Source organism: Haemorhous mexicanus, chromosome 5, assembly GCF_027477595.1.
Source record: "Haemorhous mexicanus isolate bHaeMex1 chromosome 5, bHaeMex1.pri, whole genome shotgun sequence".
NCBI classification, from domain to species: domain Eukaryota; kingdom Metazoa; phylum Chordata; class Aves; order Passeriformes; family Fringillidae; genus Haemorhous; species Haemorhous mexicanus.
The window spans coordinates 30,531,417-30,557,976 of record NC_082345.1 but is presented as its reverse complement, the minus strand read 5'-3'; the positions used below and the strand labels follow the sequence as shown (position 1 = coordinate 30,557,976).

The window sequence follows — 26,560 nt, the reverse complement described above, 5'->3', positions numbered from 1 at the left end:
CACTTCTTCAAATTGTTTCCCTTTCTCTTATGTTTTGATTACATTCATATTTATTCTGTAGACTGATCTGACTTATAGCTTCTCTGGCTTGGTTGTCTAGAAAAACAATCAGAGGGCAGATGTTTCTAACTCTGGAAAGTTTTCTTTCACACACATTTATCACCCTCCCTGGAGACCAAGGACACAAGGAATGGGAGCTAAACCAAGCTCACTTTATCACCAAAGGAATCCTAAGAACTGCACACACTTCTAAACAAGATCTGGCTGAACTCTTGACTGACAGGCTAGAGCTGCTCTTTGATATCAGTGCATTCAGTTTCCTGCTGATAAACCTGAGCTCTGATGTGGTGCTTTGAAATACCAATATAGATATACTTTTAATTTTTTTTTTAATTGTTAACATCTCCTATTCCATTTCTGACCTTGCTTCTATTCCATTCCAGCTTTGTGCAACAACATACAACTACATGAATAACTGAGAAGTGGCTGCTGTTTATGGAAATCTTCTTACACCTTCTCCAGAAAGGAGCTTTCAGCATACTTTCTGGGTAGTGTGTTCAGTTTGAAATAGTTAAATGTAATCCACGTATTTTTGACTCTGTAAAAATGTAAGTAGAAATCTGCATTACAAGGGGGTAAAAAACAGGGCTGGAGGGTGGAGGGAAGAGGATTGGTGAGTGGAAGAATTTGTTGTAAGATGCTTGTTACACTCCTGGGTCAGAGCACAGAGGGATGAAAGAGCAATGCAGTTAAACATCCCTTTGAAATCACGTTGCCCCAGCACATGGAGCATGGGGCTGCTGGGGCTGTCCCCTGAATTATGCTGTACTTAGGGGATGGCCAAAAGCAAGGAAGATGAAGGCTGTGTGCAAGGTCTTTCAGTGCCATGCACTGACCCAATGGAAAGCAAGAACACCATAAACTGAGGCTAGGCTTGAAAAAGCACTGAGGGCAAATGTGAAAACACATACTTTTGTGCCAGTCACCCTTACCTCTCATCATTTCCTACTGTCAATTTCTTAGTACTTTCTTTGCAAGAAAGCAAACTTATATGAGTGTAGACCTCAGAATGAGCTCTAAGATCAACTTTAAAAAATACAGCCATAGCTTGCAAATGTCTCAGATTCAGAAAGCTGTGGTTGAAAAGGTTGAACAGTTACAAGGCAATTATTTGATACCTTGGAATTTGAAGACTGCAGGTTTCTTAAATCACATTACACCAATATGTCATTTAGGAATCAGTGTCATCCCTAGAGCATCCACCAGCTAACTTTCCAACATCACCAAAAATGTTAAGAAGAAGATGAAAACCCCGGCCCTTCACCCAAGGGTGCTGAATGTGGACTTTCCAAGCTGCTTTCAGCTTGCATTGTTGCAATCATTTCTAACTAGCCTTGTAAATTTTACCTCTGTAAAGTGGCCTCATGAATCCCCTTTGCACCGCATAAATAGCTAGTGTGAGAGGTCAGCACTCATGTACACTCTTTTGTTCTTTCCCACCTTGTCTGAACCCTGTCATTTCAATAGGCAGCCAGCAGTAGAAATTATTTGATCAAACTGAAAATCCTCACATTTAAGTGGAGTTTGTTTTGTGAAAGTTGAGGGAACAGGCTGAGGAGTTAATACACCCACTCATCATCTAACCTTGACACTGGCTCACACAAAAGTACAAGTGAATAAAACTACATCATTTTCTGCTAGTTTCTGGAGGCTTTGGGATCATTGGTCCTGGGATTTGCTTTGACACTCCAGCTGTCGCTAGCATACTTGTGTGATTATTGTACATAATAATTGATTTTGAAAGATTCATATTCTCTGGGTTTTTTTATTGATTGGTAAGGAGTGAATTTATTGAAGGCAGAAAAGTACCTTAAGCTATTGAAGGGATGTGAAAGTCAATGCAACTATGGGTACAGGAAGTCTACTGGGTCCTTTGTGATAAAGTTGTCGACCGTCAAAGCTGGTACAGAGGGAACTTTCCTTCCACACTGTGAAGGTAATGAGAAAATCAGCTAATGATTTCAGGCAAATCCTCAAAGCCTTCAACCTTCTGGCAGTAAAAAAGGTTATGAAAGATGCACTGATGCTTCTTTATTTTGCTTGTTTGCTTTTAACTCCATGAGTTCAAAATATGTTCAGATAAATGAAATTCCACCCTTGGAATATACACTGTACAATGGAAAACCAAAATTGCTAATGGTAGTGGAGAAATTCGGTGTTCAGTCCAGTTCCCTGTAAGTTTAATTTCATTTCACAAGTCATTACTGCTAGTCTTCTCCATGGTTTCTGAGACAGAAACAGTCACCCATTCATTTATTGTTTAATGATAAACAAAGTCTGTATTTGATGTTATTCAGAACTTGCTTTGAACAGTTAAATGGTCAACAGTTAGCACACAACTGAAAGGCCATAACCTCCCTGTGGTTGTTCTTTTAAAGGGAAATAAATTACTTGGTTTTAACTTAGTGGTGCTGCCCTTAAAATATTCAGTTAAATCTGTGAGCAATGGAATACCCTCACCTGCTGAGGATGAAGAGCCAACAAACACTGCAACCATGCAGCCACTCTGTTAGACAAATCCTCTCTGGCTCTCTGAAGAGGATGTGTTCAACAGTTAAACCTGTTAGAAAAAGGAGAGAGAGCTCATCATATTTTGGGTAGCCCTTGTAGTGGAGCTTAGCATGATGCAGTAATGCAGGAAAAGACCAGTAACATGAGGACAAATGTATCTGATGACAATTTGTGTCTTCAGGCAAGCTCACTGCTGAGAAATGAGAACAGGCATGTGCAGTTTGTAAAGGCCTAGAGAGCTGCCTCTGATGAATGAATAATGGGGCAACATCAAAAGCACATTCCTCAAAATTATGGAACACCTGATAGAGGTTCCTGCATCCTGGAGGTTTCATGATATTCGAGAGAGGTTTTGTACGGAAAGTGAGTTGACATGGTATTGATAATTCACCACTGATGAGCCATGATCTACTGAGCAAACAAACTGAAGATAGCAGGCTCTCAGCTCGCCATCAGACTTGCTCACTGGCAGGTCAGAGAATTACAGAATGGTTTGGGACATTATAGAAGGGACTACTTCTGCTAGAGAAGGTAGCTTACAACCCCATCCACCCTGGCCTTGAACAATGCAGCATCCACAACTTCTCTGGGCAACTTGCTTCAGTGTCTCATCATCCTCATGGTAAAGAATTTCTTCCTTATATCCAATCTAAATCTAGTCTCTTGCAGTTTAAAACCAATATTTCTTGTCCTGTCCCAACAGGACTTGGTAAAAGTCTTTTTGTATTGAACGGCTGCAGCAAGGTCCCCAGCATCTACTTTTCTGCAGGCTGAACAACCCCAACTCTCACCCTTTTTACAGGAGAGAGGTTCCAGTCCTCCTGATATTTTCTTCTGAGATTTCAACTGGAATATTCCCTGAAGTTATTTTCTCTGATATTTTCTTCTCTCGCATCTTTCAAACCTTGTGTCTTTTCTAACTCTGTTTTTTTCCTCTCTATTTATCCAAACCCTGGTCTCCTTTAAAGAACGGAGTCTCATTTCTTCTGCTTCCAAAGTGTAGCAGCATTTTGTGGTTGCAAGGGAAGCATTTGTCTGCAATGGAAAGATGACAGATACAGGCAGACTGAGCTGCAGAGATACATGGGTATAGCTATTGCCCTTCCTAGTGGCTTGATGAGTTATCCCAGGTGATAGCTCTGGGATTATGAATCACCGTGACTCTTTGGCAAGGTGATGATTCTATAACAAGATGACATTCTTCTACTTGTGTTTTAATTCCTTTGTCTCATCCAGGATATGGGGGAAACAGGGCGGACCTATGACTAGAAATCCATCACAAGTATTGCCATAGAGATTAAAGTTTCCCACAGTGTGCAAAAAAGCAGCTCCCGGACGTTTGCATGGTTTAGCTGGCAACATGCATGATCCTGGTGATTAAATCCTAGCTGCAAAGCCCCTGCATTCTTGTACCCTATAGCTGGTAATTGTGTCTGGGTGCAGATGTCAAGAGCAGTCTCAGGCACATCCATGTACTTTTTCATCCTTTTATTGATTCCTCGGCACCTAAAAAGCCACAGCTGCTTCCATTTCAGGGGATGTACTATAGTTCTTCTTTTAAAACAGTGTGACACAGTTCAGTAGCTGGAATGGGCTGCAGAGCTGGGACTGCTAGATAGCTTGTTTTTAATTTTCTCCACAGGAAAGAGTAATGTGTAACTCCTCAGCAGAGTAACTGTCACAAAGAAAGGGGATAGAATAAAAGGCATATTTTGGCTCATGTCAAGATAAAACTGAACAAAAAAATGTCTTTTTTGCAGTTCTGTCTTTATAACTCTGAAACCGAATTTATATCAAGATTTCTGGTTCAAATGAGAAGCCAGCCTCAGATGCTCATTGGAGATTTTGGAGCAATTCAATCTTTCCAAGACTTTCAGCGTGTTGGTTTCCGTATTTTTATTCAAACGGGTCTCTAATTAATACTGTAAAAGACTTCTGTAAAGAAATCACTATCAGCAGAGAGTGCTGATGCAAGCATGAGGAATAATAGTTAATTGGGGGAGAACTTCATTACACTTTTACACTTTGCAAACTGCCTTTCACCAATACCTGGGTGGCAATCCTAGCACTTGTGGGCAATGGCTAGCAGGGCGTGCTGAAGCAATAGGGACTTGACCTCATTGCTTTATTTGCTAAAAATGTTTTAACAACTGCTTTTAGACATTCGGCTGGCATTAGAAGTAGTGATTTCTTTTTAATTAAAATCTCTTAAAAACTGATGTGACAGGATTCTCTGAAAAAAAAAGAAAAGAAAAAAGAAAAGAACTGGAAAATTAATTAACTAAACTAGAAGGTCAGTTTTAAAATCCTGCTGCAGCCTAATTAAATCCTAGACACTGACATTTTTGGCTAAAGATTGCAACCATAGTAATTAGTGTTGCAGGAAATTTCCATATGCCATTGTGCCAAATGAATGAGAGTATTTCATAATTGTTCCTATAGGACTTCTTGCAAATAGCTGGGAGGGACATGATCCTATTGTAGGAAATGTGCAAAGGCAACGTAGTATTTTCATTCCTGTAGTAGAGCCTCTCCAGGTCAGTAGTGTGAAGGAGGGAAAATCTGATACATGATAGGAATATTAGCATTACTATTATTATTGTATTGGTCTCTCCTTATTGTCTATTTAAAGAAACAACCACTATTTAAATAAATAGGGCAAGCTGTTAGTCAAAAGGCTGGGGATAAATACATGCTGAACATGCAATCAAAAATCATAATAATGAACAATTTTATATGATAAAACAAAATATGCTGCTAATTATTTTATTTGCATGTATTTTAGTTAACTCCACAGAGAGATTTCTTTTTTCTTTTTCAATCATTAACTTTTTCAGGACTGCTAAGGATTTGTTAAATGTCAGGCAGTAAAATTAAAATGTCATTATATGACACATGGGTCAAGTAGACTTAATAAACTTGAACTACATAATTCCACATTTATTTCTAGATTTTCCTTTTCTATTGAAAAATGTGGTGAAAATGAGATAAAAATATGAAATATTTTTGTACAGTCCATGTGGATTTTGAATAAAATGGGCAGAGTTATTAAGATCTTCCCCTTCTCAGAACATTGTGCAAACTCCCCAGAATAAGAAAATTACTGACATACCCCATAAATAAAATGAGTAAATATAAGTGACTGTTTCACATGAGAAACAAAAAGATATTCCTGCCACGTGGAAGGACCAGCCTGAAGATCTGGGAGCCCTGGGTTTGTGGATCTTGTATGTGTGCCTAAATTGATGCTCTCAGACAGCCCAGCTTCTTCTTGTTCTGAGGCACTCCTCGTTATTATGTCCCTCTTTCAATCTCCACAAAAGTGTGATGATTAGCACTTGGAAATAGTTGACAGCCTTCTCTGTGGCCAGTTAAACTGCAAAATGCTCAGCAGTGAATCACTGTATGAGTGAGGAGAGAAACTTTCAGAGTGTCTACAAGCCCTGCTGGCCTAATGTCCCCAAGTCTCCACAGTCAGTCTGCAGTTTCCTCTTTCAAAGACTAATGTGATGGTCGGTGACTGGCTGTGGCAATCAAAGAGCATTCAGGTGCATGTAGAGAACAATTTTATGGTTGATCTGTTCTTTCAGGTGAACTCATTCAGTGAAGTGACATTTCAGACTTCTCTTAGAAAATTTCAGTATTTTTCTTATTTTTATTTCAGGTGGAGAATATGTGTTTGTCAAGCTATTGTTTCGGGCTCTATGCATACTTAAGTCTTCTCACAGTAACACCTGGCATAAGACTGAAGAGCAGGTGGGTATAAAATGGCAGAATTTCAGGCACATACAGTCCTTTAAAACTCAAAATAGGACAAAGGGCAGGTGTATTTCAACTGCCAGGTGATGCAAATTTTGCAGGGGATCTTGAAGTTTTGGGAGATTGACATAAGGCTCATTCCATGGCATTGCCCAATCCATAGTCTGCACTAACAATTTACAGGCTACACTAGCAATTTTCCTATCCAGCCAGTCTCCCCTGAACTTCAGAGTGCTTTTTGGCTTTGGGGATGGTCCAGCTAAAGTGATGGGGGCTTCCTACTCCTGGAAAAAAAGGAGTTTGAGAATTTTTAAAAAAATGTGTTCCAGTGCTAAATACTGTATAAGCATACATCTAAGTAGAAATAAATTTGACAAGCCTGGGTAGATTTTGCAAATATTGTGGCATATGTTTTTTCTGGGTGCAATAACATTGATTTTCCCTTTAGGGAACTTAGTTCAGCAGCAAGGTCCCTCACCACCCATGAGAAACGAGCCCATCACATCCTCTGCTACATTGGTGGGACATTACCCTCTCAATAAGCTGTAAGGAAATTTGCTCTTGTGGCATGAAAATGAGTTGTTGATCACAATAGATCATTCCTTTTGCCAAAAAGGCCATGTTTTTTTTTTTTTTTATTTTATATCATTAGTGAACATTTTTGTCCTCTCTAGGAATAACCCTTCGGGGAATAACCCTTTTTTAAGCACTCAGATGGAGGAGGAGGCTATTCTTTCTCTGTACTTTTCCCCCCAGGACTTTTCTGTCCTGCATTTCTGCCAATATTTCAACTACAGGATAAAATCTAAACAAAAGTGGGCTTGTGATCTGCTGGGGTACAAGAGTCAGATTCAGGACCAAATCTGGGGCAACAGCTATTGTTCCAGTGACAAATGTTGCTGTTTACTTGATTTTGCTGTTGGGAGGCACCACCACAGGAATGCATTTAGGTCAGCCAATTAACAATATTGGATTAGAGCACAGAGCAAGGAAATTTTGTAATAGATCTGCTGTACTATGCTGGGACGGGTTCCTCACAACTCTGAGGTTTATTTCCTCAGCCTGAAATGCCAACGCTGACACTAAGCCATCCCTGCATCATACACAGTTTGTAAATGATGAGGGTACCTATTCTGTGTTATAGGCTTTGAAGTCTGGGAGGAGAAGAGAGAAGACTGTGGAAGGGCTTTGACAAGCACAATTTGTCTTTTTGCAGCTTTTGGAACACCACAATATATTTTCACAAAAGAATATATTTTCACAAAAGACCTGTTTATATGAAGCTGTCTGAAAACATTTTCAGCACAAGTGTATATCTAATGCAGGCAAGGTGGTACAGTCTCTGGATTTTGAGTGCACATTTAAAATGGAAAAAACCTTTCAATATCTTCAAACAGCAGCAGGTTGCTGGATAATTTACATTGTGCCTCATGCAGGCAGTCATGAAATCCAGCACCCTGAAACTGTGCCTGCCACACACTGAGTGCTAAGAACTTACTTGTGCTTGTAGCATAGTTGAGAAAAGAGGCTGCTAAACTCACTGAGCAACAGTGCCTTTCTTGAGACAGAGTTCATCCTCTCTGAAGGCTTTGGAACAGATGAAGCTGAGCTAATCATCAAGAAACCCTCTAATCTCTATCATTACTTAGGTTTTCATGTTAGTCATTGTGACAGCTTTTCCCCCTTGTCATCGGGGGGAGAAAGCAGCGGTTGGCGCTCTCTGGCGAGGCTGCAGCCATTCATGGCAGGCTGAGCTTTTCCAAGTTAGTATTCAGGAGTCATCCACAGCCAGGGAATGGAGACACAGCCCCAGGAAGGTGTCACGAAGGGCCTGGCACAATGTGGGGTTCTGTGGCATTCCTCTTGGCCGACTGCCAAACAAAGGTAGAGCCAGCCATTACCAAAGGGTATTAATGTGCAGAGAAACACAAAAATAAACCAGCTACTTAGGGCACTAACTATTGCAGGCTGAGAAATAACACAATAAATCACTGAAATGAAGAGTGGCAAGAGGCACTGAAAACAGAGATATTTTGTCACTAAATTGCAGCATTAATAGCTCTTTGAAGCCTCACATTTAAATTGCCTATTTCTGACACTCAAAATGCACATTAGGAAAATGATGCTTATTTTATAGTTACTCATTAAAAGGAAGGGGATAAATAAGAAGGAGTTTTAAACCATAAATCTCTTTCATAACGAACAACCAATAAGAACACATGGGGCAGACAAATAAATGGATAGTGAAAGAAAGATTTTTAAAATGCTTTTGTAATCTGGGATGTAAATGAGCAACTGTCTCATCTGATTGAGCATAAGTAATTTTTAGAAGGTCTGGGTATGACTGCGAATCCAGGAGATACTCATATGTTACTTGATAATGAAGAAGAACTAGAAATAACAGAAAAGGTTGTTTCTTTTCCTTCACAATAATTCAGGCATTGTGCAATTATGCTATTTGTCTCTTCTGTACATGACTGCAATGCTACATTTATTTCCCCACCTACAGATACATCAACTTTCCCCACCTAACAAGGCATAATTCCAGGTGACTTCTGAATAGCCTGTATGACAAATTCAAGGAAAGAAGTAGAAGGAACTTACACATCACTTTGGCATTTGGTTGTCCTGGAAAGTTCTTCATGGTCACCTGTGCAACTTCCCAGCACTTGTTAATGGCTGCCCAGTAGCCTGCTGCTGCTTGACTATTTGCACAGCATCTGCATTTATCTAATCTTTATTTATTTTTTAAAGACTGCAAAGTTACAGCTCATTTGCAGTGCTTCAGGATTTGAGTATTAAACAAAAATGCAAATACAGCAGTAAGCCCCTAATGAGATGTATCCAGCTCATTTTTTTCAGCATTAACTCCATTCTTTATCTTATTTTAGCATCCACAGCATAAACTATTCATCAGCCCCAAAACTTCATTTTATTATATTGTCAGCTTCTGTCGTATATTTTGCAAGTTTAAATTCTAATTTTATCCACAATAAGAATAATAATGATGTTTCAAACCGGCATTTATTGTCCAAGGGAAAATAGCTCAAATATTGTAACAAACCATCTTTTCTTCTGAGTTACTGAGCCAAAATTCAGTGTTACAAACTTCTGGGTTAGTGGTACTTGACTGCTACTTTGCACTAATTTGAAAGATGATAAAGTCACAAGGTAAGGGAAATGCTAGTTCCACACACTTGTGGCCATAAAAGGAAATCTGCTTGGGGCAATTTAAATACCCTGAGGAAAATTCCTACCTTTGGATGTATGTGAGCATACACCATATTTTTAGTTTCTAATTTTAATCTCCTAATGATATAAACCAAACTTTTGCCTCCAAGAAAAGGAAACATGATTCTCTGATTAATTCTGCAGAGTGGATTAAACCCTCAGGCCTCGGCCACAGAATCACTTGTGATGAAAGTTGCGTCTCACCTTAGGAGTTCTCCTTAGCTTCCAGGTATGCAGCAGCTCTTCCCCAGAGCTGTCAGAGGCCTCCTTCACTCTCTTCATTTTTGGGCTGGATTCCCAGGGCTAAGGAGAAGAGATGAAAGGCAGTACTTACAGTACTAGTATTTATTTTTTCAATAGTAGTATTTCTGTATTAGTTGTTGGTTTTTTGTTGTTTTTTTTTTTTTGTCTCTGCTAACATACCAATTGCCCTGGAAAGAAGAGTGTGAGGTTCTGGATGCCCATAAATACAACATGTAAGGACCATCAGGGGTCACACCCTCTCCCCATCACTGCCAACAGCATCCATCTTTTCTCACCACTTTGATAGCAGCATGAGAATCATCCATAAAGTAGTTTGCTGGCACTGCTGCAGAGTCACTCATGTCCAGAAGGATGATAAGTTCTTCATGTCAGGCTTTCTCAGCATTTCCTCAAGGATTATGAGGTCTGCAACAAGGACTATCAATCTCTCCACCAGCTTTGGGCGATCGGGTCTGTCCCTGATCATATTGATGGTCCTCATTCTACTGCTTTCCCCTGCCCTCCACCCAAATTAGAAAAGAGAAACCAAGCTTTGGAGCCAAAAAAATACCTGAGTGTTCCATGTTTCATTGCTGCTGTTGCAGCAATGACACCAGCTAAGCTTCCATGCCAAAGTCAACTCCACTGTGAGCTACAGAAAGCCTTATTTTTTTGTCAGAAAATGTGCCTGGTTCAGTTTCAGCTTTATTTTTAGAAAACTGCAGCCTCTTTCCTCTTGTTCCCTCCATGCCTCATGCTTAAATCTGCAGGTTTGTACCTACTGTAGTTTTGATGAACAGGCTATGCCGTGTGGGGTGCATATTGCTCTGAGTGCCTCAGAGAAAATTTTTATTTACATTCATTACAAGCAAAGACTATAAGGCTCTACAGGTTTCTCTTTGCAATTTTAAAATGTGTTTATATAAGTTACTGAATTTTATGCCCGGGTTGGCTCTGATGGTTAATGTGTTTATCTGAGAAACAGAGCGCAAAACTTTGTCACTGTGACAACTCTTACAGCATCTTTGGTATCTTCCTTGGGAAGGAAAAAGGTTTTGCAATATCAATTTGTTCGTCTTAAAATCTTCAAGAATACAACTTCATTGATACATCAACAATAAAGCTGATCATATAATATATATGTTAATATAATAATATCATAAATATTATAACATCAGGAAGACAATAAGGATGGTAATATAACACAGCCCTACGGTTTTTAATCTCCAGCATTTTCTTTGGATGCTACAATGTTTCTGAATTTTCACTGTGGAAAATTTCATAAGAGTCTTGTCTTTATTATTCGTTCATTTGCACTAAAGAATTATCAGCTTCACAAACTTCTTTGTAGCTCCCAGTGGAACCAGCACAATTATAAAGTTGTGCCAAATTGGCTTCTTAGCAGAAGGTATCTATTGGAAGAAAACAAATCCCTACATTAGATTCCATCATGAACAAACAAATCGTTTTAATTGGCTGCGTAATGAGATGGCCTTTTGCAGAATGCGTGCTTGGAAAGTTCGCTGCTGCGGTGGATCTCCCAAGTTCTGCACAGGATGAGCATGACAGCAAAACTAATTGTAAGAAATACAGCACGGCTGTGTTTTGGCTTTTGAAATGTAGATTACTCATGTATTGCTTTTCATTATCTCTTTAGCAGTTTTTAATAATTTATCAGACTCTAAATTCCCGCTATTTTACAAAGTTAGGTACTTGGGGGTTTTATTTCTTTAAGAGATAATGGCAAAGTGGTATACTGCAGTTACAGGTCAGCTTCATCTTAAAACAATTTGTATTTCAACAATTCCTTAAATTGAAGGAATTAAACAGACAACTTCAGGGTTTCTAAGATAATATGTTTAGACTGCTTAAATCTACTGCAGCCTTCCTGTAGATTACTAATCGTGCCAGCCAGTGTCTTTCTGGTAGTGAAGCAGGGAAAGCCCCTAACTTCAAGGTCATGGGATCCAACCCCACAATAACTTCATAGCCTTTTGTAAAAGCTTTCTCATCCCCTCCTGGTAGGTTTGTAAAAGCTTTCTCATCCCCTCCTTGTAATGAGGATTGTTGGTGCACACAGCAGCATCCAGCCCCACAGCACAGCAGAAGTGAAAGCACGCACACACAGAGTGGAGAATTCCCCAGCTATTCCCAATGTCACAGATGTGAGCACGTGCATGCAGGTTGGACTGAGTGAAAGGAGAGCTTTAGGATACAATTGGAAGGAACAAAATGTCCTGTGTCCCATCTGCACTGTGATTTTATTGATGAAGCAAGTAATAATAACTTCTCAAATAGTTGTGTGCTTCAGCTGCCATTTTCATAGGGAAGATGAACAAAGTAGATTGGCTTTGAGTTATTAAAACCAAGATTAATAAATGCATTTCAAAGCTCCTGTGCATTTGAGTGGTAGGTAGCTCTTACTAGGCACTTTTTGTCTATCCTCAAGCTCATAGAGACTGTCACATGGCACTTGGCTAGAGCTTGAAAAGAGGTGACAGAAGAAAATCAGAAGGGTCCTTATAGGATGTACAGGAACATTTTATCTGTTCTTCAAAATATAAGCACTAAATATTTTTTGTCCTGTTAGGTTTATCTTTTTAATGAAAACTCTACTGATTTGTGCAATTGTACTCCCTTAAACTTTGATTATGTAAAGTATATCCAAACATGCATCTAATCCTGTTGAGATCCCTACTGTTGAGTTAAAAGGCATCAGCACCAGCCCTGCAATGGCTTCAGTGTGGTTTCAGTGTGGTTTCAGAAGACATGACCACAAAATATTTCTGAGGTAAAGACTTAGAAATGTCTCAATAATGAAACTGTGTCAATAGAATTAAAAATCAAGTTGCAATTTTAATGCAAGTATTCTATCTAATTTTTAAGTATTTTCATGAGGTATATTAAGCTATCACATTTCTCTAGTCATTATGAGCAATGTATCATAATTTCTGTAACTTCTGCTTCACTATGTTTTTTATACTTTTCTATGCTCACTTTCAGTATCTAGAAGATATCACCCCTGCTTGAACTTTCTTGCCTTCTCAAGGAGCTGTTGTTAAGCAAGTAGAAGAGACATATGTAAATCAAGATCTTTAAGGCAGATCTTTAAGATCTTCCACTTCAGTGGAGCTGATCCACTGCGAGTGTTAAAAACATATGGCTGGAAGCTCATGAATAGTCCCCTTAACATGAAAGACAAGCAGGTGGTATTCATGTTTGGGTGCCCAGCTGTAGCCTAAGTTGATGTTAACAACAAATTGTTTTTCGTGAATATTTTAGTGCCATGTGAGAAATGGGATGGCTTGCCTCATACCAGTGAGGGAATTGGCTTGAAGAAAAGAGAAGGAAAAAAAGGAGCAGGTTGTGGGGAGGGGATGAGAACAGAGAGAACCCACAACAGCAACAACAAAACACTAATATTCAATAGCACCTTTTAAATAGACAGGTCAGAGATTAGGTGGGCCATAGAAGTGAGCAACTTTTGTGGCTTTGAAGTGGCTTCAGGGTCAGTGGGCAGCATACTGCTTGGTCTGGCTGCTACTTTTGCTGTATTTTACTGGTACCTTTGGTGCATTTGTTCGGGGGTGGGGGAGAAGTTAGAATTTCCATTCTGGTGTCTTTCAGAGGCACTGCACTCACCAACATTAAATATGTCTCCAATTTTATTTCAAAAGTACTTCTTCCTGTGGTAACTAAATGCAATATCAGTCATCATATTTATCATTCAGCTGACACTTGCCTTGACCTCACCTTTTCAAGCGTCCAAAGTTTGTTCCTCTCCTTATCAACCACATATCTCAAAGGCTTTAGCAAAACTTCAGCTAAGCTTCTTGCTTGACAAATGCATCCATGCTAGTAAATTACTAGGACACGGGATACTAAGCAAGTTTGCAGATAATACAAAGCTGGGAGGAGCTGTTGACTCTCTTGAAGTCAGAGAGGCCCTGCAGACAGACCTCAGCAAATTAAAGAGCTGGGCAATCACCAACCACAGGAAATTCAACCAGGGAAAATGCCAAATTCTGCACCTGGGGTGGGGCAACCCTGCTGGTATGGTACATGCAGACTGGGGAATGAGAGGCTGGAAAGCAGTGCCATGGAAAGGGACCTGGTGGTCCTGTTTGATGGCAAGCTGAATATGAGCCAGCAGTGCCCTGGGAGCCAGGAGGGCCAACCCTGTCCTGGGGGGCATCAGGCACAGCATCACCAGCTGGGCAAGGGAGGGGATTGTCCCTCTGCTGTGCCCTGGTTGGCCTCACCTCGAGTGCCAAAGGAGGGCCACTGGGATGGTGAAGGGCCTTGGGGAGAAGCCATATGAGGAGCAGCTGAGGTCACTTGATCTGTTCAGCCTGGAGGAGACTGAGGGGAGACCTCAAGGCAGCCTGCAGCTTCCTCATGAGGGGAAGTGGAGGTGCAGGCACTGCTCTCTTCTCTGTGGTAGCCAGTGACAGGATCTGAGGGAATGGCCTGAAGTTGTGTCAGAGGAGGTTTAGGTTGGGCATTAGAAAAATTTATTCTCCCAGAAGGACACTGGAATGGTATCCCCATGGAAATGGTCACAGCACCAAGCCTGACAGAGCTCAAGAAGTGTTTGGGCAATGCTCTTGGGCACATGGTGTGACTCCTGGGGATGGTCCTGTGCAGGGCCAAGAGCTGGACTCGATTATCCTTGTGGATTAATTCCAACTCAGCTTATTGTGTGATGGTGGGATTCTGTGAATATCAAGTTGTTGTCTCCCTGCTGAAGCTTAAGCTGGACCCTGTCTGGTGCTGGCATGGAAGAGCCTGGGGCACCTGGGCACTTCTTCACCCCAAAAGATCCCAGTACGACAGCAGTCCCTGTTGTATCTCCAGCACTTCAGAAGAGGCAGAAATCTCAGAATTGGTATCTCAATATCTGTTGCATATGAAATTATATTTACAGGTCATTTGGATGTGTTTGCATGAATCAGATATGTTTGAATTATTTACAGGATGTGGTGGCTTCAAAGAACCTAATTAGAGTAGAGTAGCATGTTTTAGGACCTGAAAAGGCAAGCTCTGCTCCTGCAAGTAATTACTGCTCTAATGAACAAACTCAGGAGAGTGAAATGCATAAACAGATTCTGTGGGATCAGTGCACAGAACATATTTTCAAGTCCAAGGAGCATGGCAGTGTAATAGCTGTGAAACTGTAAAAGTATTAGTGGTAAAAGAAATAACAGCACTAAAACTTTATAGTGCAATATAGTCTATTCAAAGTCAAAGAGACAAAGAGACATCTTTTTCAGTATGAATTAATAGAAAACCAGTATTTATTAACCTACAATGAAATTCAAATATTTGCAAAAAAGATTGTATTTTAATTTTACAAGAAAATGAATCATATTTAGCCTCTGTGTGCTGCTGACACACCTGCTATCTCAAGTTCTTTGTCTTCATTTCAGCAGTCACAAACTCTACCATAAACCTTAAGGACTTTCATATTCCATAATTCAATTTATAGCAGCTTCAGTTACTATAAGAAATGTCCTTATGAAAATGACATCCAAACACTCCCTACATATTCCTGCTCCATAAATGCCACATGAATTCACTCATTTTTTAAGTCAATTTAAGATTTTTTTGATCAAGAGTGGAGATTTAGCCTTATAACTTCAAATTACACTGTGTTATTTCTGTGCTTTAAGTACCATCGCTGACTATAAAAATTGTAAAATAAAAACTTAACTGAATATTCTCCAGGGAAGTGTTTGAGTCAGAATGCAGTGTGTTCATGTGTAGTTATACTGTCTCTATTCTGGTGACAGAAAGAAAAATATGGGGTTTTTTTCACTAAACTGAATGCATATCTTTCAAAAATCTCACAGGAAATTGTTATTTATAGCACTGAGCTTCCATCTTAAGATGAGAATTTTTTGTTTGCTTGGTTTTGATTGCCACCAATAATAAGGATGCAAAGCAGCAAATCAGGTCCTATAATAGGTATTTTACCACTTTCATTCTTGTTGGTGCTTTAGACAGGAATCATGAACTTCTGTTGTGCTACTAAGGCTGAAATTTGGACCAGTTCTGATCATTAAAAAACCCTGGTCCTAAACTTATCATGTCTGAAAAATATAGCCATATTGGTGATCCAAAACCCCTCATGTGTGGACAGCTGTAAACCTATTTACTTATTACTGTTCCTAAAACCCTGCAGGGTGAAAGAGAAATGAAAGATATTATAGCTCTCTCGCTCTTTTATTTTTTTGTTTGTGGCATGTCTGACCTGCACCTCAGCCCTTCAGTTATGATTTCACTGTGCACCATTTACAACACACAGGTAACAGCAGCCTACCTTGTAATCTCCCAATCAAAATCTAAAGACCTTCTGTATGTCAGGGATATTCGGTTATTAAACCCCAACATTATTAGTTTTTCATTCCTTTTGACAACAGAAATAGAAACGTGTCAGTGAGAGAAACTCCTCAATTATATGGATTTTTTTGAAGGGCAGATCTGAGCCTTCTGGACCTTATCCTGTTTTTAACACTTTGCTACAAATAGGGAAGAAGTGGCCTGGCTGGTTGCCAAATCCTCCAAATCCAACTTAAACACTCATTCTCTGGCTTTGTCTAGGCTAGGGACTGAAGGGGATTCATTTGCAAACGTTTGCTCACCCTTTCTAACCTGTGTGAAAATTCGGGCACTTTTAAGGCAGAATGCCTGTAACAAATACTGCTCTGACCCATCTACTGTGTCCCAGATGTCCATGGCCCTGGTCAGCCACTGAGGCAGTGGCTGTGGGGGCATTGGTATCACTGCCAGACACCAGTTCCTCGTTCCTATGCAGCTGAAAGCATCACATCAGTGGATTTTTCTCTCTCTGAGTGCAGCATTAGCTCCAGGTGCCACTAATCTGGTCCAAACTAAGCCTGCAGATACTGCATTGAGGCAGAGGAAAGGCATGGAAACCTCTGCACATGACTCAGGCAGAAAAAATTCTTTGTGTGGTGTCTGTTTGATCAGCTTAGCAAAATCCATAGACCGTGGTGAGGGTCTTCTCTCGGGTAGAACTGCAGGACTATACCTGGAGCAAATATTCAAGGAAAGAAAGTCCTCAGAGAACATGGGGACACATATAGGCAGCCAGGGAGGTGGACCAAAAACAGGGCACATGGTCCTTTGTCTTGCCATGTACATGATCTTCAGGGATTTGTTTAGGCACCCTTCATGCAGAGCCAGACTTTGGGTCTACTGAAAGTCATAGTGAAAGCCTGCAGGTACCCAGGTTGTAGAAACTGTAAGTGTTGAGCTGAAGGTCAGTTTCCATGTTTTACTGTGAGTTTCTAGTCTTCCTCTTGAAAACATGGCCCAGCTATTAAATTATTATCTCAGGGACTTGGTCCTAAATATTATAGGCTTTATATAGCCTCCAACCAATCTCATTGCCCTTAGGACCCCAGTATATAGAAACATCATTTAGGAGGATGCTGTGGAAGGTTTTTCTTCCTTATGGAGACTCTCACTCTTGTGAGTGGTAAGATCTTTGTCACCAGCCTGCAGAAACCCTCCTGCCAAAGAGAAAATTGCCTGCTGCCTACCAAAGCCAGAGGAACAGAGAGAGGTGGATCTATGGAGGAGCAAACAAAGGGAGAGGCCAGCCCTGAGGTGGATGTTCTTTTCCGTTGTGAAAGCCATTCTCATTACTTTTGAGTCCAAACAGTTACATAACAGGACATTCCTTTGGCCACTGTTTATCTCAATTTTAAAATACAACGTTCACTGTGTCTTAGATCTCAATAATATTTATAAACACAAGTGTCTGCATTGCTTCACCTCTGACCTAAACTCCAAGCTGCTGAAGTGGAAGTCAGTTTCTGTTTTTAACTTGGTGTGGTTTTTGCAAATGATACTTGCTGGATTTGCTGAAGACTTGTTCTACAGGTTATATCTTCAGAACAGGAAGGATGGGCCAAATAAAGGGGGGAGTGGAGGAAATGTTGTTTCTTTGACAGACATAATTGTTACTCCAACATGAAATTTTGGCTCATCCTCTATTTTGAACAGGTGGATGGATTCTTTGAATCCCTATTAAGAAAAAAATACATGATTCTGGTTCCTTACCTTGAATTAATTAAGGGTTTTCTTAAAATACTGGAACATAAAGCTTGAGTTGCTAAGTCTTGAAATATTACATTTTTCTGCTTTGCAAGTATATCTGAAAGGTTACCACCCAGTGAAGCATGTAGAGTCATCTTAATGAAACAAAATCTGAGGTGCATCCCTAAAGACTTTTATCTAAATTAAGACCTGATGTTTAAGCAGGTGCAGCTTCCCCATTATGTGAATGGAGTTTGCCATAAACTGCAGTCTCGAGTTATTGACATTAAAGAACAGGAGGAACAAGCTTATTCTGTTTTAATTGGACTATAATACTCTCTTGTTAGAAAGCAAAGCAGCCACCTTGGCATCACAGACACAGAAATCATCACAATTTTCTGCTGCCCAGAAAGGTTAGGAAGCTGCTTCTTTCTTCTTTTCTTGCCTTTTGATCAGGTATTTACAGCAGAAACCTCACATTACGTTTCTTTCTCTCCCAACCCTGGTGATTTTTAGTTCATTTTTTTCTTCCACAGGCTGTGAAGCCTGAGTTCTTTCCTGGAAGAAGAAAGCAACCATTGTCCCTTGGTGACTGTTCAGGCTTGTCTGCAGCTTTTGTTGTTAAACCCAAATTAGCTTGTCCTGAGCTGCTGGGAAAATTCTTGAAATGCCACACACTTAGTCTCAGAATTAGGAATCCACTTGGTGGTGTTTAATTTATGAAGGGACATTTTATGTACAGATATTTATACTTTTTATATCAATGATATCAGAAAAGAGGAAAATGGTTTGAGCATGAAGAATGTGACTGAGATTCATGGGATTCATGTCCTCCTCCCCACTGCCACTCACTTCCCATCTGACTTTTGAGCAAGTCATTTACATCTCTTGGCATCTGTTTCCCAGTGCACATAAGGGAGAGTTAACAGCAACTTCAGAATAATTCATTAATAACATTAATATTATTTCCTATCTCCCCTGTATTGTTCCATTGGGATAAATACCCTGTGCCTACACAGTAAGTGGCAGGAGAAACTCTGCTACAATTAGTATTTGTATAGTCTGGAGTTTGTAAGTATTCAATCAATGAAAGCTTGTTTGCCTAAACTATCCCACATGCATGTGGATGTGACACATGCCCTGGCAGTGAGACACCTCAGAAAAATGGTGGTTTTCCAGCTGACACTCATCTTTCACCTGCCTCTGTTCCACTTTCGACTTCCTTTCCAGTGGTAAGTGGGGAGGCAATCCTTCCCATTTACAGCAAGTTCAGGCTACAGACACAGAGTCTGTTCATTTCCACTTTCCATGTTACAGCCATAATGATCAAACACTTCTGCAGTGCTGCGTGCTCTGCGCTCCACATGAGGATGGAGAATACTCAGGGTTTCTTTGGAGTCCTTCAACACCTTTCAGGTTTGGCCCCTTGGCAATTAATGAATGGCTTGAAAGCTTGCTAGGAAATGTTCTTTAGCACTGCAGCACTTCTTCATTTAGTACTTTGCCAGTGAGTTGTAAAAATTTGCCCTGGAGACAGGGAAATGCAAATATAAATTAGATGGAGCACTAATAACATTACATTACAGAACAATGCAAACCATTTTTGACACCCCACAGAGAAGAAATCCATGCATTCCTTTCTGAATCATCTTTATGGAAATTTCTGTAAACGTGCTGTTATTAAAAGAAAGTAGCAATTATTTCCTTCTTTGGTTCATCAGTTGCAGGGAGGGGGAGAATAGGCAGGGGAATTAATTTTGTTTTCTTCCCTCTTTTCTCTTTTTCTTGCATGTCCTTGTCGGAAATCTCTCACATGACAGGAACCAACGGGACGGAAGCCACCACTGGCAGAAGAGAGAAAGAAGGATGGAAGAAGTGGTCAGCATTGTTAGAGAGGGGGCTCCATAGCTGGAAGTAGTTGAGAGAATAGCAGAAGCAGAGAAGGTTGCAGCTAATAAGGTTGCTCAGGAAGCCAAAGCTATTAAGACATGTTGACATAACATTTGCGAGCTTCACGGGGGCCATCGTTATAATTTAGATTTAGTATTGATCAGTTCAGCATCAGGGCTGGAGGAAAACTGAACACCGTGCTCTTTACAAAAGTGGCACTTCAGATACTGCCTCCTTACTAACACAGAAAAGCAGAAATCCCCCGTGCCCTGTCTGATCTGTGGCTGCTGTCCTCTCCCTTGGGGCAGGCCGAAAGTTGCGGTCACTTGGGGTTGGTGTCATCTTTGGAAATTGCAGCTGCAGTCATAGCAGGGACATTTTTAATGTGCCTGTGAAATGGAAGCTCAGTGCAACACGTCTGCACATGCTGGCAGCTCCCTGCTAATGAGGCCTACTGGAGGTGTTGCAAGCGTATCATTTAGGATGAAAACCGGCTGGCTGTGCCTTACAGGGCGTGCTGGGGAAGGGATCTGGTGCTTTAACACATGGTGAGAAAGCAGCTTGTGAGGCTCGTTGGATCAATGGGGATCCCAGCCTTATACCCTAATTATATGCCCTCTCTTCTAACATTTGCCTTTAACTGTGCAACACCCACACCTTCCTCTTTTTTCCTCTTTTCTCTATTTATTTCTCCCCTCCTTTTGTTCCATCAGTGCATTTTCATGCCTTTCCACTAAGCACCACCAGAGCAGAAAATACCTGAGGTTTACAGCAAAACCAAAGGTAATTCACTCAGCAGAAAGTTTATTTGTCCAAAATGATTGTTTCACTGTCCTCTGTATCACTTGCCAGTGTTTAAATTCCCAAAGAAAATTGCTGCTGGCAGTTTGACAAGCGTGCAGGCACCGGGTGCTCTCGCCATGCCAAACCCTGAAGGCAGGGGGAGATGATGGTGATCAACCACATCCCTCTCCAAGCCCCCAGCAGTCAAACAACCTTCCTGTGGTGCTGAGATTGGTGAAGATTTTTTCCCCGCCCGACTGACTTGAGGTCCAGATCTCCAAAGTGAGTGCAGAAGGGGGATGGTACTATCTCCACTTGCTCCTTCCTAGTGCAAGACAAGAGTGGCATTGTTCTGACTGTGAGCTCCACACCTTCTCCCTGATGGGGGCTTTCTGAGTGGTTATCCTTGGCCACTCACCACGCACAGTGTAAGTCTTGGTCCCTTTTCTAACACTGCCCAACACAGTTTATTTGTGAATCCCAGACAACATGTCAGCTGCATAGGGATTGAATTTCGTGCTCACGGTGTCCTCCTGAATGTCCAGCCCTCCATGGCTTGCTCTCCCCAGCTCTTCCCAACCCCAAGCATGGCACAGAGCACCTCTGGCACTGAGCGGATGTCCATGGTGCCCCGGGCAGGATCGGCAATGGCCTTTCCTTACACCTCTCCCCTCACCCTTCTGGGCTGCTGGCTCCACACACACACATCCCTTAAAACATTTGGTGTCCATTGGCAGACAGGGGCCACTGTTTGGCCTTAGGCAGCTGTGAGCTGCCACTGAGTCCCTGGAAACAGTTGCTGTTAAAACAGAGAAATCCCTGACATGATGTCAGCATTTAGTGATTAATACTCAGTGAAGTACAACCTCCCACTTCCCTTGCCAATGAAGAGAGAAGATCCAAGGACAGTGAGACCCATCTGGGCTTAGCCCTGGTTCCTGGGGAGCTTTCCAGACCACTGCCACTGCCTTCCGCTCCTCCAACCTCTGCCTCCTGAAGAAAGCATCTTCCCAGTGTCACTTCCAGCTCTTAGGTCTCTAGTGGGCACAGGAAAATGAGAAATGTCCTTCTGAAGACACATAGAGTAAACCAGGATTGTTCTGGGGACCTATGGGGTGGCTCAAAAGTAAATTAAAACTTTTAATTAGGAAGGACTCATTCTCTGCCAATCCCTAAAGCACCAGGCTTCAATGAACCTTCTGGGGTATTCTTCCACACCCCTTGGCTTCAGAGACGTGCAGGGCATGTGGCCAGCATGCTGGCAGCCGTGGCTGGGAGCCAGGGAAGGGGCCAGCGGGGGAGCACCGTGTGGCCATGTCCTTGAAAGAGCCCAAGCAGAGTATGTCAGTCACCTCTGCTCTGCATCTCTGCTCAATGAATTATAGCTGTGTGGGGAAGCAGCAGAGAGGCAGGGGACCAAAGCCCGTGGAGGGAGAGGGGCTGCCAGCATCCTCCCACCCTTGCATTGTGGTGGCGTGAATTGGGGTGCTCGAGTGCCCAGTCACAGAGAGGCTCTTTAAATGAGACTATTCAACCCTTTATGTCTCATCTCTTCACCCACAGTGCTCCAGCAAGGAGCAGAGACTGCCCATAAATTGCAGTTGAAATCCATAATACCTCTGCACTAGACTGTCATGAAATGGTTACAGGTAAAATAACGAGACAAAAATGAAGTCTGAAGAAGGATTTTTATTGCTTTTCAAAGGTCTCTTGCAAGTTGCTTGCCTTTTATTTCAAAGACAGTGCTGAAAAGTATAGAGAAAGCGGGGGAAATACAGCCCCCACATCTGAAGTGGGGAAAAAACAATACTTTATTCACCACTCCTATTTATAATGTAATCTTTCCTACATTTTGTTTCAGTACACTTTTTGTAACCATTTCTCTACTGATTTTCTGGAAGATTATGCTAAATGTCAAAATGTCTCTTTGGGCTCATAAAATGATACCATAATAAAGCATCAGTTCAACTTAGAATGGGTAAAACAACCTATAAAATAAAATGGAACATTTTGACATTAATTGAGAAAGTTACCTGCTTTTTTTTTAGTTTCAGCAGATTCATGTCAGCATTAAAGAAAAAATAAATTAGGTTACAGTTTATTACAACATGCGATGACCTTTAAGTAATTTTATAGCACTTTATGGTTCTGCTGCAGTCTTCTAATCAGCATTGTGTCTGAGGGAAATGATAAGCAGACTTTCTTATTCATCCAAAGTTCCATTAATTTGAATCCCTACACACCAAGAATTCCTGTTGCAGCCAGGTGAGTCAGCTTATAGTACAGTTATTTGAGCCGTGTAACGTCTTCCTGATGCTTTTTTTTATTTCACATTTATTAACTTTTGAGAGTTTCAGGCCTTTTTTTATTGCCAACTAAATGTGAGTAAAACCTAAATTTGGCTACTACAGCATTCAGACCTGTTCCTCTAACTTTGTACTCCAGTAAATAGTTCTGCTAGAAAATGCATAATTTTCCATCAAAAGACTTACTTGTACTCGCTGCCATTTATAGAATAAATGTACCCTCAAGGTAAATTTTTACTGGCAGTCTTGATGCATGTTTACAAAATGCACAACACTACACAAGCACATACACAGAAACACATGCTAGGGTGGTGTTTCAAAAAGGCTATAAAATTATTTTTAGAAAGTCTTTGCAGAAAGGCACCCTGCAAGTTTTTCAAAGTCAGTTTTTCTATTTTTTTTTTAAAGAAGAGAAAAATGCATTAGCTAAATGCTTCTAGCTGAAACTAAAATGTCCATGATACATTCCTTGAGTATAATAAATTCACCCCTTCTGTTTTTCCTGTGATGTAGGAAATCTGTTTATCATGTGATGTTATAACTGTCTTAGAATATAAAAGAAGATACACGATTTAAATTACAGAGGTCAGAATTGAACATTTTTGAGAGTTCAATAAAAAGGAGAAGAAAATGGTGGTGAGAAGCTGGAAAGCAAAGAAGCCAGCAACCAAAAAATCAGTGAGGGACTGATTCTGCTGCCTTCTTGGTATGGGCTGGTCATGGCTCCTAAGCCAGAGGAAACCTCAATTCTCAACTGACTGCTTAGATCACTTTTCCTCCCAGCATATATCTGACCATTTCTCTTCATGTGTTAGAGCTGTTATTATAAAGCATTGTCATTTCCACTGTCATACAACTAAGAGAACATATTTCTAAAGCTTAGCAGTAAGAAGATGTAACAGTTTAGATTCTATTGTTGTCTTTAATCTGCTGAAGCATTTAATTCCTTCTGTCATAATGAAAATACTGTATTTCTGTTATCACATCCAGAGAATTCTGGCAAAAATTATAAGTTTTCTCGGAAAAAGTAGTGTTTGACTATTTCTCTGATGAGGTGAAAGGCCAATTTGCTTATAGTTTCCATGCTTCATTAAAATTCAGCTTCTGTGCTGTGTAATGTGGGTAATATTAATTTTCTAAACATTGATGTACAGCAGCTGCTAACTAATTTCCATAATGGTTGTTCTATTCTAAGGGCATTAAACCTGAAACAAGGTGGATCCAAATGGAAAAAAATGTAGATGATTACTGGCCATCTGCCAAAAAGATGCTTGGGGAGGTGAAATTTCTGGAATCACTGAAGCTTCATTTTGATCAAATATTCATATTCTGAACCATGTGTCAACAGTTTTACTGTTTAAAGACAAGGAGGTTGTGGAGGGAAATATTGACACCATTCTTCACGTGGGAGTTTGCCTTCAGACTTCTTATAGAAAGAAGAATGTATTGCTAAAGAAGAATGGAGTTAACACTAGAAACATAAAGAAAAGTGCAAAAGAATCAGAGAATTTCTTCCCTTGGGAAAAGGCAGAGTCCAGGGAGACAGGTCATAGAAATGCACTCAGCTTTGAAGTCAAGCATAACCATATGCATGACCATTTGGGAAATGCTTCATGTATTTTCATTTCCACAGAATCATTATACTGATGCCAATAGACAGATCTATTTTTTTTAACTGAGGGAGGCCACAGTCCTACCTTAATAGATACACATGCTCAGGAGGAATCCCAGGCTTGGGGTCCTGAACTGGTAAACCTTCTGATTGCTTTCCCTTTTTCATCCCTTACTCTCTGCTCCCAAAACACCTCCTTCTTCAGGGAGAAATTGCCTGCTGCATGCCATTCAGTCCCACCTGCATATTGCCAAATAGTTCACCAAAGATCCACTTGTGATCAGCAATGAGTTTCTCCAGCAGACTATTTTTCTATTCCTCTCATTTTTCTCTAGTGGATTTGACAAGTGATCTTACTCAAACGTGCTTTAGCCCACAGGGCAGGCAGACCATGGTTGTAGGACTTGTCTTCATTACTCCTCTGGTTTGGCTGCACATCTTGGTTGCATGGTGTCAAGCATGACAGAGGTGTCTGGGTCCTTCCCTGGATAACAGCAATCTCATTCCCACGGTTTTTTGGCTTGGGTTTGTCAGAGATGAAACCCAATTCCAACATCAAACCGTGGGTAGAAATGAGGTTTTATACCTGTTCCTGAGCGCTCTAAACTACCAGGGGTTAGCATGTGGGAAATGACAAATACAGCTTGACAGTGGTCTATCTTTAACCTTTAATTCCCTTGCTGCCTAGGCTCCCCTGATTTCAGCCTTTCTCCCCCTCCCTTGTTCTCACCCTAGCCATGACTACGCCAGCCACAACAGGATTTGGCTGTGTGTAACCCATGGTGTGAAAGTTTTCATGAACATCAGAAGCAGCTGTCCAGCTTCTCTGGGAACTGCACCCACCACTGCTGAATATTTCTGTGCCCTACCTTCCTTGTCAATGCCTTTCCCTGCATGCATGCAGACCTAACAAGAAGTTGCTCCACTGACAACCCTCTTCTCTAACCTGGACAGAGCTCTGTGTGGCAGTGCAAAACATATTCCCAACCCTGAATGGTGAGTTTAGCATTGACAACCTGTGTCTGCTGATGCAATGCATGCCAACAAAATCCCCGTGACAATACTTTTTAAAAGCTATTTTTTGGTTCTTTGTCTTTTGGTTTTACAACATTAAAATGCCAGGCTACGTGCAACCATGCACCTAAGCCATCTCCCTCCAGTCTAAAGCTAGATTAAATCAAGGCAAGAATCATGTGATATTTCAGTTTCCAGTAACTTTAGTGACTTAACTTACTGGCTCCTGAAGCCAAGAACTGAGTTTACACCTTTGTGGTTAATAGTCCTTAATGAATGCTTCTTTTGTTAATTTAGCTAACTGCCCTTTCAACTGCTTTATACTATGGACCCAGTAAAAAGAAATGGGAAATGAAGATTCATCTAATAAGACTCTCTTACTTTTTTATATTGATATCATTTGAACAGAGGTATTACACTTTTTTAACAGCTCTTTCCTGAAATTAAGAGAAGCATAATGATTTCCAGCCAAAATGTAATATTTCTGGAGATACAGACATTTCTGTAAATAGGGGCTAGGAACAAAGGAAAAAAAAAGTCTTAGCTTTAAATATAGCACTGTAATGAAAGATTATAATGTAGAAAATTAATAACTGTGTTTTACTAAGCAGGACTGCTTCTCCCTTTCTGCCCTCAGAGTGGCCATTTGATTTTAACCCTGCTAAGAGCATCACATAAATAAAGACACCTGTTGGGATGAGCCTGGGGAAAGGGCAGTGGGCAGGCAGGGCTGGGGACACTGCTCTCACTCTGCAGGGCTGCATCCCCATCATTCTCTCCACATGCAGGGGACTTGCGGACTGGTCCCCATAAGCCTTAATACTCCTGTTCTCCCCAGGGAGAAACATGTCCAGAAATAATACCCACATTTTATAGGTAGGAAAAGTGAATTTTGATGTAGGAAAAAATATGTATGAGCTGCACAGGCATTGTTTTGGCAGAGAACTAACAAGCTGGGAATGCCAGTACCCTTTACAGGAGTTGTGCTCAAAGCAAGGGTGTTACCAACAAGAAGGAGAAGATCATTTTGTGTTCTCCATTAAAACTGTTTTTATGGTGCTCTCTGTTCTGTTACACATTTTAT

The 26,560-nt window shown here is 40.8% G+C and overlaps 1 long non-coding RNA gene across 1 annotated transcript in view; it reads left to right on the top strand.

Annotated features, from left to right (window-relative positions):
- Nucleotides 1-23,794, top strand: part of LOC132327497 (uncharacterized) — a 33,978-nt gene extending 10,184 nt beyond the window's left edge. Inside the window, exons 3-5 of the long non-coding RNA XR_009486536.1 lie at nucleotides 444-608; nucleotides 6,236-6,327; nucleotides 19,692-23,794. This is a non-coding gene — a long non-coding RNA (uncharacterized LOC132327497). The remainder of the gene's footprint in view (nucleotides 1-443; nucleotides 609-6,235; nucleotides 6,328-19,691) is intronic.
- Nucleotides 23,795-26,560: the final 2,766 nt, after the last annotated feature.